Here is an 18,180-nt window from a genome sequence, read left to right on the forward strand (position 1 = left end):
AGAAAGTGCTTCATCAGGAGGAATTCATGTGGAGATCTAGCCATGTCCTAGTTATTTTTTTTTTGTTTAATATGCCTAAGATGCTTAATTATTTTTGATTAATTCATTTGCCATTAAACTGCCCAAAGACTTGGACGTGATCTGCACTGTGTGGTGTACTAGTGGATTTGCTGTGTGGCCTCCTTGAAGGAGTCAACATCAAAGCCCAGTAATAAGGGTCAAACCACATTTGGATGAAACTCCTGGCTCCATCACTCACCAGTTGTGTTAATTTAGAAATTACACAATTCTAAGCTATGTTTTTCATCATTTGAAAAATAATGAATTCTACTTCACAGGGTACTATGAGAATTAAAGAAGAATATGAACCATTTAGAGCTGTAACTGGTCCAGGCATGCACTCAATAAGTGGTAATTATGGTTATTATTGTTCCGTAGAAATGTGAAGCAAAAGTCATCACTGGTTTGCCCTAAGGTAGATGTGGACCCCTTGAGATAAGCCCAGGACTAACTTAACAGACTGAACAGAAAGAAATCGAAGTAGCAGGGTATGGTAAACTGGCCTGGATTACCTTCAGAATCTAGCTCATTGTTAGACTTACATTAATATTCCCAAACACGATCTAATGTTTGTAAAACTGGTTTCCTTAATCGCTATGGACAATCTTGTACCCAATTCATCTCTCCCACATAAGATGAGAATTCTTCTGAGAGAAGCTGAAGCTTCCAGAAAGCTTTAGCCTTCCCCTCTGGCATATCTCAAGACAGCTGAGAACTTGTGTGTGTGTGTTTGGGGGGGGGGGTATGGGATTTACAGAATGAAATGTCACCTTGGTGATCCATAAGACCTCCTTCACAAAGAAACTAAGTGCTCAAGGCCTTACAGAAGGGTAATGGCTGCCTAGCAGGACCCAAGACTCCCACTCCAACTTCACTCTTCTCAGCCTTCTCTGCTGCCTAAGCTTGCTTGATTTGTTTCAGTTTAGCAGTTTCTTAAGTGAGAGTGAAGACTTAGTGAAATGTCTTGAAGCAAGATCTTGGCAGTAGCTTAAGGGATGTAGACATTAAATGGAAATGTCTTTGCCTTTGGACTGACTACCCATGCGTAAATGTCTCCAGAAGGAAGAGAGAAGAGGTGATAATTACAGACTCCTTATTCTGCAGCCAACACCATGCTTCTGTGTACTTTTAAGGCTCCTACATTAGGGACTTCCTTAATATACATCTAAAAGCTCAAGAAAACTGTCACCAAGACTTTGGTGATGTCACCCATCTGTTATTGAATGTCTTCTCAGCTGACACTGGATGCCTACTCTATATTTCTTAATGATCACAAAGCTTGAAAATTTCCTTTTATTACTATTGGGCAAGTGATCTGATCATGCAGTGTTAAGTTACCACAATATGGGCACATGTTTTTGGTATGTCCATGTTTATAGCCTTCAGCCCTATTAATTAAGCTACCTTGATTTCCCACTTCAGAGCCATGTTCCGCTGGGTTCTAAAAGAAGGGAATTTGATATTTTTTTTTCCCAGAAACGTACTAGTCAACTACAGCAGAATGAGTTTTGCACTCGGGGCACTCTCTTTAAAGCTGTTCTTTGCTGATGACAACCTAATGTCTCATGAGCAAAATTAAGTCCGCACCCTGGGCTTATGATCCTGGAATTATGCACTCACTAAAATATTTATATTGTGACTGTGAGTAAAATGTTTTTACAGTGCTTCTTTTTGATCTTGGAGTAAAATACTCATCCATAATTTTCCTAAGATCCTGTCTTGACATAATTCTTTACTAGACTTTCCAGACATATTTGAAATTACATGAGATAGGCAAATTATACCTGAGTTGATTTTTTTACAAAACTTTATAAGTAAGAAGTATTGCCCTCCCCCCTTTTAATAAAATGAATAACCTTAGGCCAGTTATTGTAGTTCAAAAGTGACTCTAAGTTGACTTCAGGTATGTTGGCACTGTGAGTCCCACAGGGTTGAAAGCATTTCTTTCCATTTAATGCTTTCCCAAGCAGAACCCTCCCCATATAGTACTACTTGGCTTCTAGCAGGAGGGTGTACTTTACCAGCTCTTTGAGGTTCCTATGGTCAATACAGTTTTGGGTTGTGAATTAATGTGTTTCAGGATTCTATGTTGCTTCTAGTACCCTGTAACCCACTTGGCAACACTCAGAGCACCTGGTGTTTTTTCACAATGCACCCAGCCTTGACCATGAACCTTATGTGTAGGAGACAGGCAATTACCAAGGATGGTGTACCATGGTTCTAATTGTAGCTTATAATAGACTAGACACAAATGAGTGGGGCTACCTTATTCCTTTGCATTGACTAATATAAACTTGAGTTCCTTGGTGAGTGGTAAAAAAAAGAAAAAAAAAGAGGACATGAAGTTAGAAGGAGAAGGAGGGGAGTGGATTTGAAAGGAATTAAAAGAAATGGTGGTGGATATGACAAAAGTAGACTGTATGCATATATATACATGCATATATAATTCTTAAGGAATTAGTAAAAATATATTTTTAAAAGACTTAAAAGTTCATACCTATCTTTGGGTTTCAACTTAAAAAGAATTCTTGGAAGAGTACCAAAGTGTAGAGTTATGTCCTATTTCTTCAATAATCTATTCTTAAAACAGGTCATTCATGAAGAAGCCTGACTAAATTAACAAAAGGTAGAGTGATAAATTGGAAATAAAACTTCCATTCAAACGCTCAAATATAATTTGACATCCAAAACCTCTTGACTTTGATCTAGCCTAATGCCATTAGAGGCATATACCATTTACTGGGTGAACCTGTGTATTTTCTACATCCTGAGGCTATTAACATGAAGAACCTATACAAACAAGAATTCTTGGCATATTCCTTTCTTAGTATATGAATTTCACAATAAGTTCTTCTAAGAATAATAAGACTTCTAAGTCTTTCACAATAAGACTTTTAAGAATGTGTGCTTTCAACATATCACTGTGAAATGCAAGGTCAATAGGAAGAAACCTCTCCCCTTTAATATTCCATGTTGAAATAGTGAATATTTTTTAACATCCTGAAAGCAGTGCTGAACTTGACCAATTTTATTTTAGTTTACATTTTTTATTTTATGTGTATGGGTGTTTTGGCTGCATATCTAGCCATGTACCATGTGCATGCCTGCTCCCCTCAGAGTCCAGAAGAGGGAATAGTATGCTCTGGTACTGGGTATTATAGATAACACTGGAAGTGAATCCAGGTCCTCTGGAAGAGTAGCAAGTGCTATTAAGTATTCTGAACTTTCTGGGCACTCTAGATTCTCCACCCAAGAGCTCAGACCATCTGAGGCCATATTTTTCACTATTTACATTTGTGTTCTTTTTTCATTACTTTATCATGCTTAATCAAAGCTCTAGCACAAAAAGCATGCAAGAACATGGACCAGGTTGTCTGTTAGAGGATTATATCTATATCTAGCTATATCATCTATACCAATCTATATGTATACCATAAAAAAATCTATCCACATATATATATGTGTGTGTATATCATATATAGATATATATACATGTATGTATTTATATATAGATATATATGATGTTTATATATCCATAGATATATATTAGTTATCTATATCTCTATAATCTATATATATTTATTTATATCTATATAGATATGTATGTATATATCTATATACATATATAGATTTATATATCTATATAAATATTTATCTATAGCTATCATTATCCATCTACATCTCTATATATCTATAGCTATATGTATTTTCTATATCTATATCAATATAGTTAGATATAAATACATAAATACACAGCTACATAGATATAGAGATATATAGAGATAGAGTTCCAATATACATCCAGGAAATATCAACAATATGATTGCATAAATTGGACCGGCACAATGACAACACCAGTTGATAAGCCAGTATAGATGGGAAACTCTCACAACTCTCCATCTCAAATGAAGAACTACAGATAGTTAATTGTTAATAAAAGGAAAATCAGTCTTCTTCAGGGGGAAGCTTCTGGATAAGTTATTCAACATGAAGCCCAAAATATATTGCTCACATTCATACATATGTAAGCAACAATGGAATCAATCAAGGTGTATTTAAGTATGTATGTACGTATATATATATATATATGTGTGTGTGTGTGTGTGTGTGTGTATACATATATGTCTATATGTAAAAACAATAATTGAAGATGAGGTCATGAATTTGGGAGGGACTATGAGAACATAGGAAAGGTTAAAAGGAGAAAAGAGAAGAGTAGCAATGTTATAAGTATGAAATCTCAAAATTTGCCAGTGAGATTGTGTCTCCTAGTAACATTAGAAGCTATACCCAAAAAGTCTCAGCAACACACTACCTAAACATGAGCTATGCAAGCACAACAGTAGACATGCTAATGTGGTTGAGGAAAACACCCATGAGACCTCAATCTTAAACCTATAAAATCTCTGCAACATGATTGTCCAAATGTGGGCTAAACAAAAATGATATCAAAGAACATGCCAAACTGGATGGGGAGAAGCCTACTAGGCCTTAACCCTACACAAAGAACTATAGGACACTGAGGAAAGCTGGGAGCAAGAAAGGTGGTCTTCCCCATGGTAGAACACACCAACTGATTTTCCAGTGTGAAATGGCCAAGCCAGAAATCTTCATGGTAAGTGCTCTTATGTGCTTTGGGTACTGGAACATTGACTAGGGGTGATAAAGGAATGAAAACAAACACACATATGAACACAGAAAAATCTGGGATCAGATATTCTCAACCATATGCATATGGATATGCATATATGCATATAGTAACAATTGTATGGGCTATCAATAAGAATTAAAAGGGCTGAATGTGAAGGAGAGTGGGATGGGAATATGGGAGAGTTTGGAGGAAGAAAGGGAAAGGTGGAAATTATAATTATATCATAACCTCAATAGTACAAAAGTAAGGAAAAATAAAAATAAATTTTAATTGAAAAGTTAACGTTTCTAGCATTTTCAAAAACTATTTCACAATATCTGGCATTCAGTCAAATATCAAGCTGACAATGAAAATATGAAACCAACATAATTGCCCATTAGTGGTTGAAAGGATAATGAAATTGTGCTATGAATATAGCAGGGTACCATCCACTATCCTGAAAACATTTAAACCCTGTTCTTTGTCACAAACACTGATGGATCTAGAGCACATTACATAAGGGAAAGACGATGGACACCAAAGTCAATACTGCATTGTCTTTCTTATATTCAGTTTCCAAAACACAGAAGTACTGAGTAGGAGAGCATTATCAGGATATGAAATGCCACATAGCTAGGCCCGAGTTGAGGAGCTGCACTGCACACTGTGGCACGTGCAGGGAATAGCAAAGGACTGTCTTCTTGAAAACTGAGAAGGATTCTCATGACAAATGTGATAACCGTGTGAAGTCATACTAATTAAATCACAATGTAGTGAGACAATGACTGACTATAATGAATACTCACGCTATGGTCTGAACATAATTAATATATGTTTTAAAACAAGAACATAATAAATTGATGGAAATTTGTCAGGTAAAAAAAAAATTGCCAGATTTCTCAAGAAATAAAAAAATTATGACTTGAAACAATACAAAACCAATCAATTAAAACCGAGTACCAAATGCATTAGTTTATGGAATTCACACATACGGCTGTATGAGAAATTATCATAAATTTATTCCATATTACAAATAATTGGAGAAAAGATGACTATGCTGCTGAGAAAATTGTAATATCTAAATGAAACCCATGGGAAACATTGAGAGACTGCAAGATGAAATATCTAAGATACAAATGTTTGCATTGGAAAATCAACAGCGGGTTGAAGATTACAGAAAACTTTTAATAGATTTAGACAGCAATAGCACCTATCCAAGAGAAACAGACAAAGAACAAGACTGACAGGGCAGATCAATGACACATAAGACTGCATCACATAACTAAAGCAACATCTATTTGGGGTGTTGATAAGAGAAAAGTCAGGGGCATAAAGAAAAGACGTCATGTTTTCTTAATTTATGGAAAGTCAGAACCTCCTAGACTGAGAACACAATAAACATAAAACAAAATAAGCAAACATCATAACTACATGGCTGACAGCATGATAGAAAATCATTCAGGAGAAAGAAAGGACCAACTAATTACAAAAGACCAAGGGGAGAATTGTATTCAATTTCAATTGAGATGTTTGTAAATTAGAAGACATTGCAGTAGCATCCTCAAATCCAAGAAGAAAAATGGAGGTTGGTCTAAGATTCTCTATTAAGCAAAAACAGCTTTCAGAAGTGTAGACAAAATTTTTTTCTGATAAGCTAAAGATGAGAAAATGTATCTCCACAAGGAAAATTCTATGAAAATTCAAGAAAATTTTTCCATGCATAAAATAAATTTGGATTTATTTTTGGATTTATATTTATATTTGGATTTAAATTTGGATCTGTTCAAATGAATGAACTGTCAGAGATCGAAGTAGTTCTTAGAATTTCTAATATATGTAATTTTTTTCAAATGTAAATAACAGCTTATGAAAATGCCAATATCAATTTGGATCTATTCAAAGAAATACATTGTCCCTATACTTTTTGGGCTACTTTATTATGGTCTTATATCTATCTCCCTTCTCCACCCTAATCATTTCCAGCCCCTCAATACTAGGTAGGCGAGAAATAAGGCCTGAGGAGGAAAATGGTATAGACCTCTTTATACTACTCCCTGCTGACTAGGGGCATCAAGTTCTCTGGCGCAAGTCTGATCTTCTTTGTCAAAATATTTCCAACTAGCAATCCTGCAATCCAGTAATCCAGCAATCCAGAAATCCAGCAATCCAGTAATCCAGCAATCCAGCAATCCATTAATCCAGCAATCCAGCAATCCAGCAACCCATTAATCCAGCAATCCAGCAATCCAGCAACAGAAACCAGCATGGGGTATGCGGGCAAGCACAGCAGCAAAGGGAGCAGCAGCTACCTCAGGCCCTCTCAGCTCTCAGGGCTCTCACCAGGCTCCCAAACATAAATTATCCAGCTGGCAAAAAAACTCACACCCCTCCTGGAGCATGAGACAATCATAGTGTCTGTGCACAATCTAAAGCAGCTCCAGGGCTAGGCTGTGGTGGCGCACACCTTTAATCCTAGCACTTCAGAGGCAGAGGCAGGAGGATTTCTGAGTTCGAGGCTAGCCTGGTCCCCAGAGTCAGTTCTAGGACAGCCAGGGCTACACAGAGAAACCCTGTCTCGGAAAAAATAAATAAATAAATAAATAAAGCAGCTCCATGTCCCACACCCTATTTAAAACAAAAACACATTCACATAACTGGATTTTTAAAGAAATTTAAATTTTCACTACAGTGGATTACCATAAGTCTAAGTTGTTTTTAAAGTTTCTAACATATTGAACCCTTTTCAAATGTAAATAGCAACTTAAGAAAATCGGTAATGCCATATGATATGACATAGAACATATGAAGCATGCACATATATTTAAAGCACATCTTTAAACACATTATTGGGCCCAAATCTCTTGATAATACATGAAGTTATTAACATCTTACCATTCACAGATAGACTGTAATAAGCTGAAGATGTGTGTGGTAATGATTGCAGAAACTACAAAAAGCAGTTATAGAAAATGAGACTAAAATGGATAAAGAAATCATGGGAACATAGAAAATCAATAAAATAGGAAATACAAAAGTGAGACAGAATATCCATCTTCATTTAGGTTCTTTGAAACAGCTAACAAAATGGAAAACACTACCCAGTCTATTCAACAAATTAGGAGAAACAATTTCAGTCAAAAGAGGCCATCACTACAAATTCTTTAAACATTAGAAATATAACTGGAGACTCCGTGAATCACTTTATGGAAAATGCAGCTATTATTGTAGACAAGTAAAAATTCTGTAAAGGACACAAAGTATCAACACAAAGTATCAAGAAATGAATGAATAGTCTTATATTTAATTTAAAAATTTAAACTCAAGAGCTTTAAAAAGTTTCATACGTAAAACTCCAGAGACAAACAGCATTTCTGGTGGATTGCTAACACTTAAGGAAGAGACATAGATTACATGAAGCTTCCTCAGCTGATTTTATGAGGCGCACATTAACATATATCTAGTTGTTGAAGAAACTATTACAATGAAAGAAAACACAGGCCAACTTTCTTTGCAAATGTATCCGTGTGCATGTCCCTCACATACTTTAAAATAGCAAATCCAAAAATAAAAGCATTGGTGGGAGAGAATTATCTCAGAAGTGCAAAGATGGTTTAATATTTAGAAATGGTGACTCATTCTCTCTGTAACCAAGCATGAACAGTTCTAGGTCCAAAGGAGGCTATAACTCAAAACTGAGACCAAGAGTAATTGAGAAAAATACCTTATGTCAATCTCTGGCTTCCACATGCACATATATGTACATGTACATGCAAAGATTTGTACACCGAAACATATTCCTCTTTTCCCATGTACAAAATCAACATCTGTATGATGACTTCAAGAGATCATTTTGATACAATCCAGCGGACATTCACAATAATATCAGTGTGCTTGAAATGGAATTTGCTGAAAGACAAAAGAACATCTCTAGCAAGATGTGATTAATTTATAATTCATGGTAAAAGACTGTGTTCTATCACTATAGACAATAAGAAGGCATGAACCTCCTTATAACTTTTGTTCAAAATTATCCTAACATCCTTAAGACAGACAAAAACAAGAAAATCAGAGGGATCAAAGATCAGAAAAGAAACAGAATGTTTTTTGTTTTGGTTTTTTTTTTTTTTTTTTTTTTGCTAGTAACAGAGTTGTATACTGAAAATTGCAATTACAATAAATTTACCAAAAAGTGAGCAGAAATGATAAGAACGTTTAGTAGCTGTACGTATAGTATTGATATATATACCATACCACATTTGGTATTTGGTGTTTGGCATAGAAGGGCTTTTGGTAACACACATTGGTATAGGAATGCCAAGTTTCTATAACAATTGTCCTAGCAATTGCTTTCAAATTTTGTGTTTCTCTTATGGCCTGGCATCAAACTGCAGAATGCCATGCAAATGACATTAATCTTTCCTAAGGAAAGAAAAGTTTGCTTTTATTTGGTTAAGCCTAGTATATGTTGGAGACTGTGCTGAAATAAAATCTATACTCCTTGCCCCTTAGCTATGGAATCAGACTTGTGCCTGTTTTTAAAAGCCTGAGACATGTGGTTCTGGTCTGCTAAAATGAGAAATGACCTCAGCACTACTATGTGAGAAAAGACCTAAACACATATGAACACTTTGGGGAATCTGTGGTAAGCATTTCTTGCTTCTAAAGACTTGAGGATTATAACTCTGTTGATGAGGAAAATCTGAATGTTGACAATGTCTTTGAACTCTGTAGAGCAGCGACCCAGCAGCCAACCACTGATGATAATGGTGGCTTACTGATACAAGGTGTGAGTTATTTTTCAGGAAATGAACTGCTATAAAACCCGAGGCAAGGAGATGACCTTAAATCTCTCCCTCTAATGTCCTCCCAACATTCCAATTCCATTCATACCTGCAACTCCTTTCTCAATTTTGAATCTTCTAATAAGTATGAAGTTTGTGGCTAAAGTACTGAGAATAATGATCATGCATAGCCTGAGTATAATAGATGTATTATAGAATTGAGGTTCGATGCAGAAGCCATTATAAATTAGATGATATCCAAGGCTATAACATGGCAGTAAAAAACAGGATTTTTTTTTTCTAGTTCACGTGACTTCCCTAGAAATGGGACTCTGAAGTTCTGCTTTTAACTGTAAATCGTGTGTTCTTCCAAGGTGACATAATGTGTCAGTATGAAAAATGTCTCTGCTCCTGCTGCTTTCATCCTATGGAATTAATGAATCCAAGGAGTAATCTCTGAAACAGAACTATAGTTTTAATCTAAGTGTATAGAAGTATTTCTTGCCATGAAAGAAATCCTGAAGACAAGTTTCATAGGTGTCTACTTAAAGAGCATAGAAGAAGCCTTCTGAGAGATAATGTGATGTGTGTGTATGTGTGTGTGTGTGTATGTGTGTGTGTGTGTGTGTGAGAGAGAGAGAGAGAGAGAGAGAGAGAGAGAGAGAGGGGGAGAGGGAGAGGGAGAGGGAGAGGGAGAAAGAAAGAGAGAGACAGACAGACACACAGACACAGACAGAACCTCATTTTCTCTACTTTCAGACTACAAAAGCCTAAATGGTAACACATACCTCAGAGCATCTTTCTTCATAACAGTAAATTACTTTGACAATTTTTATAGAGACAACACAATCCTTAAAACATAAACATTTATACTTGAACACACTGAATCTTTCCCTCCTGGAACCTGGTATGTCACCCGCTCATAGACTCTAGGAGAGGGATATCACCAGAAACAAAAGGTCCACAGGAATTCTGAAAGACCGAAAATGAGAGCTGGGTCCTAGGTGCTACAGAAGAAGGCTACAAGCAGCATCCCAACTCAACAGGGGACACGGTGAAGGCTCGGGATCTAGCGTTCTAGATGCTTCAACACCATGAAAAGTCAAGTGAAATTTGAATAATTGAAAGCTGAATATCTTGAGTTTGACTTTCAGATACTCTATTCCCTTTCTATAGATTTATATTTAAGATCCATAATGTATATATTAATATTATTATATTAATCTGAATATATATGAATATTATATATATATATATAATATACATATGCACACCTGTGTTTAAGCGCACATACACATGCATGTTGGTGTGCATGTCCAGGCTAGAAATCAACTTCAGGAATTATTCCCTAGAGGTCATCTTCTATTTTATATCTTTCAGAATCCTGTGGCCCTATTGATTTCTGTGCTGTAGTCAACAATAAGGATTATCCATCACATCAGCCTTCTTTACGTGAGTTCTAAGGATTCAACCCAGGTCTCCATGTTTGCATGGTGAACATATTACTGAGTTATTTCTGCAGGACCTATTGATTTTTTTAGTGACATTTTTATAAGTACATTTTGATATTTTCCTCTTAAGCCCAACTAGTTCCCAAATAATTGAGACTGAACTATTACACTTATTTTACAAGCTTTAAGAGCACAACAACTGATCAGTGTTACTCTATTTTAATCCTCTAAACTATTCTGGCTACCTTCCAGTTAAAATCTCTGTGATACTTAGATTTGTTGTTTTGTTTTTTGTTTTTTGTTTTTTGTTTTTTGTTTTTAATTGCACTGTCTCTCTAGGCTCCCTGTGTTTTTTCATGGTGTCTCCTGTACTCTCTCCTCATGGCTGATCCCCACTTCCTTCTCTTTTACCCTAGCCCTGGCTGGGAGGAAGACCAGTCTCTCTCATGCACTGTGATTGGTGATCAGGAAGTTTCGTGATCAACTCAGGGAATAATTGGGGAGCTGTATTTATGCACAGTTGAGACAGGAGATTCTTAGACTAAAGATTACAACCAATTATGGGGACACATAAATCAGCATTTGAACAATACAAGGATAATCTTTAGAGAGTACACAATAACATTATGCCTACACTTAGTTTTATTTACTCATTAAATTTGTTCTTTAACAGTTTCAAAAAGGTGCAGTGGATTTTGATTCCTTTTACTCCTTATTCTCTCTTATTTTCTTCCCATTCCTTCTGTACTCTCCAGCAAGTCTTTTTTTCCAACATTCCTGTCATTTTGTTTATGCTTTGGAGTCTACTAAGTTCAACCAAAGCTGTTTTTGTGATCATGGGTGTGGTGATCACTGGAGTGTGTCATGTTAACCAGTTATGTCATAAAAGGTGATGGTTATCCTATCCCAACCCATGATTGGCAGTTGACAGTGTAGGCAGCTTCCGTAAGACCATGATAGCACTGCTGTATGAGGCCCAGGAGATAACCTGCTCTAGACCTTTTTCCTCCCTGTCTTCTAGTTCTTATGTTCTTTTCTTTCCCCTAATATTCCCTGACCCTTACATGAAGTAGAATAAATTCCCTGTTTGTGGCTGGTTACTCAACTGTTTCTTTTTTTTTTTCTTTTTTTTTAATTCAATATATTTTTATTTGCATTTCAAATGATTTCCCCTTTTCTAGACCCTCATTCCCCAAAAGTCCCATCAGCCCCCTTCCCTCCCCCTATTTTCCCACCCAACCCTTCCTACTTCCCTGTTCTGGTTTGCCCTATACTGCTTCACTGGGTCTTTCCAGAACAAGGGGCCACTCCTCCGTTCTTCTTGTACCTCATTTGATGTGTCGATTATGTTTTGGGTATTCCAGTTATCTAGGTTAATATCCACTTATTAGTAAGTGCATACCATGAGTCACCTTTTGAGTCTGGGTTACCTCACTTAGTATGATGTTTTCTAGCTCCATCCATTTGCCTAAGAATTTCATGAATTCATTGTTTCTAATGGCTGAATAGTACTCCATTGTGTATATATACCACATTTTTTGCATCCACTCTTCTGTTGAGGGATACCTGGGTTCTTTCCAGCTTCTGGCAATTATAAATAGTGCTGCTATGAATATAGTGGAACATGTATCCTTATAACATGCTAGGGAATCTTCTGGGTATATGCCCAGGAGTGGTATAGCAGGATCTTCTGGAAGTGAGGTGCCCAGTTTTCGGAGGAACCACCAGACTGATTTCCAGAGTGGTTGTACCAATTTGCAAGCCCACCAGCAGTGGAGGAGTGTTCCTCTTTCTCCACATCCTCTCCAACACCTGCTGTCTCCTGAATTTTTAATCTTAGCCATTCTGACTGGTGTAAGGTGAAATCTCAGGGTTGTTTTGATTTGCATTTCCCTAATGACTAATGAAGTTTAGCATTTTTTAAGATGCTTCTCCGCCATCCGAAGTTCTTCAGGTGAAAATTCTTTGTTTAACTCTGTACTCCATTTTTTAATAGGGTTATTTGGTTTTCTGGAGTCTAACTCCTTGAGTTCTTTATATATATATTGGATATTAGCCCTCTGTCTAATGTAGGGTTGGTGAAGTGACCCAAAAAACTCCACTAGAGAACTCCTACAGCTTCAGCAAAGTGGCAGGTTATAAAATCAGCTCAAGCAAATCAGTAGCCTTCCTATACTCAAAGAATAAGCAGGCTAAGAAAGAAATTAGGGAAATGACCCCCTTCACAATAGCCTCAAACAGTATAAAGTACCTTGGGGTGACTAGTACCAAACATGTGAAAGATCTGTATGACAAGAACTTCAAGACTATGAAGAAGGAAATGGAAGAAGACCTCAAAAAATGGAAAAACCTCCCATGGTCATGGATCGGCAGGATTAATATAGTTAAAATGACCATTTTGCCAAAAGCAATATACAGATTCAACGCAATACCCATCAAAATCCCAACTCAATTCTTCCCAGAGTTAGAAAGCAATCCTCAAATTCATCTGGAATAACAAAAAACCCAGGATAGCTAAAACTATTCTCAACAATAAAAGAAATTCTGGGGGTATCACTATCCCTGACCTCAAGCAATACTACAGAGCAATAGTGTTAAAAACTGCATGGTATTGGTACAGTGACAGGCAGGCAGATCAATGGAACAGGATTGAAGATCCAGAAATGAACCCCCACACCTATGGCCACTTGATCCTCGACAAAGGAGCTGAAAACATCCAATGGAAAAAAGATAGCCTTTTCAACAAATGGTGCTGGTTCAACTGGAGGTCAGCATGCAGAAGAATGCGAATTGATCCATCCTTGTCTCCTTGTACTAAGCTCAACTCCAAATGGATCAAGGACCTCCACATAAAGCCAGACACTCTGAAGCTAATAGAAAAGAAACTGGGGAAGACCCTTGAGGACATCGGTACAGGGAGAAAGTTTCTGAACAGAACACCAATAGCGTATGCTCTAAGACCAAGAATTGACAAATGGGACCTCATAAAATTACAAAGTTTCTGTAAGGCAAAGGACACCATCAAAAGGGCAAATCGGCAACCTACTCAACTGTTTCTTAGTCTCAGCACATTGAGTAGCCACTCATCTCTGCATTTGTTGCCTTTGAGAATGAAGGTGTCTTGTGAGTTCTTGGTCTGAGGCTCTAGAGACCCATGTGTTGCACCATAAGAGAAGCATTCTTTTCACAAGATACAGATCAGTCAAACATGGAAAGAAAAAGTAGAGGGAGTATGGAAATCAGAGTAAAATTTTATGGGATGTACTACTTTCAGAAAACTGAGGAAAAAAAACCCTGAATTTCCTAAATAAGATAAAAGAATAAAGATATTTCAGAAATGGTCAGTATTTGAACTGATTATAAGAAAACCTGTTTCTGTTGCAGAGAGTGTATGTTTGAAGGACTGGAGTGTGTCTGCCTACAGTCAGTTATAATCAACAAAGCATCCATAGAAACTCACTGAGCCAGGCAGTGGTGGCACACACCTTTAATCCCAGCACTTGGGAGGCAGAGGCAGGTGGATTTCTGAGTTTGAGGCCAGCCTGGTCTACAGAGGGAGTTACAGGACAGCCAGGGCTATACAGAGGAACCCTGTCTCGAAAAACCAAAAAACAAAACAAAAAAAAAAAAAGAAAGAAAGAAAGAAAGAAAGAAAGAAAGAAAGAAAGAAAGAGAGAAAGAAAGAAAGAAAGAAAGAAAGAAAGAAAGAAAGAGAGAAAGAAAAAGAAACCCACTGACCGCCCCGCCTCCAGCTCAGTCTCAAGCACAACATCTGAGGTTGCTTCCACAAAATTGCTAAACGTGTTAAACTGTGACTGGCTTTGCGTTTAAAAAGCAAAGTCATATCTATGTACAGAGCTAGTCCAAGCCACCCAATGTGTAACCAAAGCACCAGAAATTCTGCAGGCAAATATGGATTCATCACAATTATAGCAGTAATTGCAAGCAAAGTATCTTTATTTCTTAGAAACTATAAGTAACAGAACAGAACAGACAGAAGTCAAGCAATTAGAAGCAATTTAAAGAAAAAAAATGCACTGGGCTTTAACACTAGACACTACTAGAATTCTTGCATAAACTAGGCAACAGCTTCCTGGGCTGCTCCAAGGCAAAGACAAAATTCCTTTGTGCCAGCTAATGACTTGTTCATCACCACCTCTCCTTCTGCGTCTCCACTGCCTCATTCCAGACTGCTGGCCCTATGGTCTCCAGCTTACCCAGTGTAAAGTTGAGCTTTAGCACCATTGCTTCAAGAAACATTTCTCTAGCTACTACTATCCAGCGGTGTCCATCATCTACAGGATAAGAATCCCACTCTATAATATCGAGGAGCTTGATCCTCCTCCGTCACGTTTCTCCAGTCTTAGCACTATATTCCTCCATAGCAATGTTTCCCCGCCCCAGCACAGCAAGCAGCTTTCTAAGACTCCTGGGAATTTGGGCATACTGCTTCTTCCTTTTCTTGATGACTTTGGTCTTTCAAACTCATCTCAGATCATCCGGAGCCTGGAATTGTTCGTTTTGAAAGACAAATTCCTATTTATATCTGTTATCGATTACTATTAATTACTAGATGCATAATAATACAACAGGTGTTGTGCTTCTGTAGCATCTTTTAATCAAATAACCACAACCCTGTTGCAAGGCTTAAACAAATGCAGCAAATTTTTTCAGCCACATAGACACAACAAAGAGGTCAGATTCGAATGTCAGATAACATTTTTTTTCAAATCCCACTCTCAGTTTTCTTTTTTCTTTTCTTTCTTTCTTTCTTTCTTCGCACAGTGAACTGTTTACATGAATGAGTGAGTGCATGATAATTTACCCCTTGGGAGAAAGATCCCTATTTAGGTTCGTGGTATGGTGGTGTGATATCTGCATCATATAGCTTAGAGGCTACCTTATAGGAAGTACCCAATAAACATTTGTCAAATGAGCACTGGATGGCATATTTATCCTATATATTTACTATCATCTATGTGCTTCTTAAAACAGTAAATTAGCCATATCTGATACTAAGCTACTGTGAGCTGCTTGAATAAATGAATGCATTATATTCCCCTCTCCCCTGCCTCTCAGTTTTACTTGAAATCACACTCTGTTGGTATGAAAAATGTAATACTACCCTAGCAGACTTCAAACCTTTAAAGGCTGAGAGCTGTTTTTACCATCTGTATTGGGTAACACAAGACTTGACAGATAGTAGATATTTAAAGTTAAAAAAATAATAATCTGTTTGTGTTGCTCCATTTGCTGACTCAACATGAAAAGGTATGGGTCCTTTACATGGACTGTACAGAAAGCTTAGTACCATTTATATTAGTACCTGCAGTCTAGCCCTTCAAAGGATGCACATGTTTGGCTTTGGAGATTTGAAACCCATCCCATATGGACCAGCATAGATGATATGCCAAGGACACAGATATTCTGCCAGGTTGCAGCCACTGAGTTTTCTTGCGGTGACTGTTCCAGAAAAAAAAAAAAAAAAAAAGCATACCTGTTCCCGGAAGCTGGTAAGGACCAGGATGCTGGTGAGTGAGGAGGACTGACATTTTAGGTCTGGAAATTAGAGGTTTTGGCATCCTTGGGAAAGAAATGATGTGGCCTTTTAGCGACCGCAAGAACTGCTGCCAAATGTCTTTCCCCTTGAAACAGAAACCATGTTCAAGTCTAGATAATTACCACTGAGCTGTGCCAAGCCCACAAATCCTTCTCAGCCAAGCAGCCCTGTGGGGAGTTGAGATTTACATTTATAATCGTTTACCTTCGGAAACTGCTAGTTTCCAGAAGCCAGCTTCATGCATATAACCTTGGGGTTACATTTGATTGAGGCTCTACCTAGCAATGTGGGCTTAGGAAACATGCATAATAGAGGCAGATGTTGCCTGCTGTACTTTAACAGAGCATGCTTGGAGAGTGAAAGAAGGGGGAGGCTGAATATTGGAAGAAATTCAGCCTTTGGAGACCATGTAGCCTTTCTATCTGGGACTCCCTAGAACCTAAAATGAGCAAACTGTTTTTCATCTGATCTTCAAAGACTCTCAAAGACAAATGAGAGAGAGACACAGAGAGAGAGAGAGAGAGAGACAAACAGAGAGACAGAGAGACAGAGACAGAGAGAGATCTGCTTTTCATTGCTTGTCTAAATGGAATCCTAATATTCCAATGCCAAAATATTTAGTCATGCAACAGAAGTAGCCAAGACCAATAAATCAAATAAAATAATAACCTACTAAACATGTAGATTAAGTTGCCTGACTTGTCATCTGATAGCCTAACAAGTTATGAAAAACATTCAGTAGTATTATTCATGTTTGATTAATTCAGCATAAGTTCTCTGCTGTTTCAGAATAGCTTACGAATCCATTAATAAACTGTGTCTATGTTTCTATTTCTTTTGTTTCCTGGGGAAATTCAGGTCACTATTTGTTGGTCTCTCCAATCTTCATCCAACAGGCCAAGAAGCTTCACATTAGAGATAACTGATTGTATTGTATATGGTGGAGGAGTAGATGCTGGCAAATTAGGGGAGACAGAGAAATACTCCAATTTCTGACACTACATGGGGAAGCTAATTGCCCCTCCCTGTTTCCTTAAGTGCTACAAGGTTAATACATTACTGCCAAAGCTACTCAGGATGTTAGGAAACAGCCTTCCGACTGCTCTAGTCGGTAAGGAAAGCCATGAGTCTTGTCAAGTCCTTTTGCTACTTCACAGCATAAAGCTGTCACTTCATTAATTAGATGAGTGCGTTGCCACGCGACTCTTGCCTGTTCACTCTTCATCACTGATCTTTGTCAATTTGGGCAATAAAACAGCAATTTAATAATCCCCCCTTACACATTAGTAACTGTTTTATGATGGGATTTCAGTTTCCTAGTGGCATTTGATTAATCAGTCTGGGGTGGCCTTAAATAGATATATTAGAAGCTTAATTAAAAGGCAGTCTGTAAAGAAGCCAACAGTAAGGGAGACAGTGCTGAAAGAAAACAAGTTCACATGACTGTGGGACAGAATTAAACGGAGGGGGTCACTGGTAGATGTAAGGCAGGCAGCAGACTTCCTCTGGGCACTACAAAGCACATGCACTGGGTTATACAATTGCCTCTCCTCCATGTCCCACCTACCAGAATCCTTCTTCCCATCAAAAATGATGACCCCAGTAACTCAGGTACCTCTTTGGGGTTCCTGCATAGGGTACCTGGTGAGTGCCATTCTTGCATCTTTTGGGAGTGAGGTTTTTGAAGATATTTGGTAT

The sequence above is a fragment of the Apodemus sylvaticus genome, chromosome 18 (genome assembly GCF_947179515.1).
Source record: "Apodemus sylvaticus chromosome 18, mApoSyl1.1, whole genome shotgun sequence".
Lineage (NCBI taxonomy): Eukaryota > Metazoa > Chordata > Mammalia > Rodentia > Muridae > Apodemus > Apodemus sylvaticus.